This window comes from Salmo salar, chromosome 18 (genome assembly GCF_965601325.2).
Source record: "Salmo salar chromosome 18, fSalSal1, whole genome shotgun sequence".
NCBI lineage: Eukaryota > Metazoa > Chordata > Actinopteri > Salmoniformes > Salmonidae > Salmo > Salmo salar.
Window position 1 is genome coordinate 87,867,595 of NC_138308.1, and position 1,066 is coordinate 87,868,660.

The 1,066-nt window shown below is 44.7% G+C and overlaps 1 protein-coding gene across 2 annotated transcripts in view; it reads right to left on the reverse strand.

Moving 5' to 3' along the window:
• Positions 1-439: 439 nt before the first annotated feature.
• Positions 440-1,066, reverse strand: part of LOC106577894 (uncharacterized) — an 8,193-nt gene continuing 7,566 nt past the window's right edge. Inside the window, exon 6 of one of the 2 annotated variants that reach the window (XM_014156326.3) lies at positions 440-662. The gene's annotated coding sequence lies outside the window, so the exon portion shown is untranslated. The remainder of the gene's footprint in view (positions 663-1,066) is intronic. The other variant, XM_014156327.3, reaches the window with a different exon arrangement.

Below are 1,066 nucleotides of genomic sequence, written 5' to 3' on the forward strand. Positions count from 1 at the left end.
GTGCTGCTTTGTTCTGGACCAATTACAATTTTACCTCTGTCCCTTTGCCACACAGCTGGGCAGTATTAAGGTGTGACAAAACTAGGGCCTGTAGGGCCTGCCTGGTCGACTGAGATGTCAAGAAAGCAGAGCAACGCCCTATCATGGACAGACCTCTACTGCATGTGGTTCATTCTTGACTATCACTCCATCTGTAGGAGCTTCGAAACACTGACAAACGTTCCACTCGAACTGAAAATCCTAGTCCAGACCCAGTCCATCATATAGCTGTTTTATTTGATTCTTCTTCGTTTGGCATTTTCAAGCACTTTAAGATTATTTTTGTTATGAAAATCACTGTTGAAGTTGAATAAATTCCTTTATTTTGAATTGACTGCTTTGAAAAGTGAGGTTTCCTCATACATAGATAAATATAAAACGTATCGAAAGAAAGACATACCTTTTGTGGCCCTGGCTCTGCCACTTGCTGTGGCCCTTGTTGTGGCCCGTGCTGTGTTGTGGGGTCCCAGGTCGTGGCCGTCCCCTGGTAGGTCTTCCACAGCCGTCCATACAGCAGGTCCAGCTTGATCTTAGCATAGAGCTTGGAGGGGTCAAAACCCTGGGGCTGAGGCTGGGGGGGTGAGGGAAGGGGGGGGTTGCTGGGGGGGCTCCTCTGTGACCCCCTGGATGAGAGATGTTATTTTGAAAATAATTGGCACCTAAATTATTTGTAATGTTGCTTGTATCAGTTGTCATTTCATCATGTTCTGTCATGTAAATGTAAAGACCAAATGAAAAGAGGACTGTAACAGAAGTGTAATGAAAGCAACTCTCACTGCAGTGTTCACATCACACTAAATCCGACCACACAGCAAATGTTATAAAAATCTTTGCTTGACAGACTGATTCTTCTGCCTTATTAACAGTACACCAGCTACTGTGTTACACTATTGTTACCCCAAGTATGATAAACGCCAAACCACATTTACCAGTGTGTGTGTGTGTGTGTGTGTGTTTGTGTGTGTGTGTGTGTGTGTGTGTGTGTGTGTGTGTGTGTGTGTGTGTGAGAGAGTGTGAGAAACGGCTG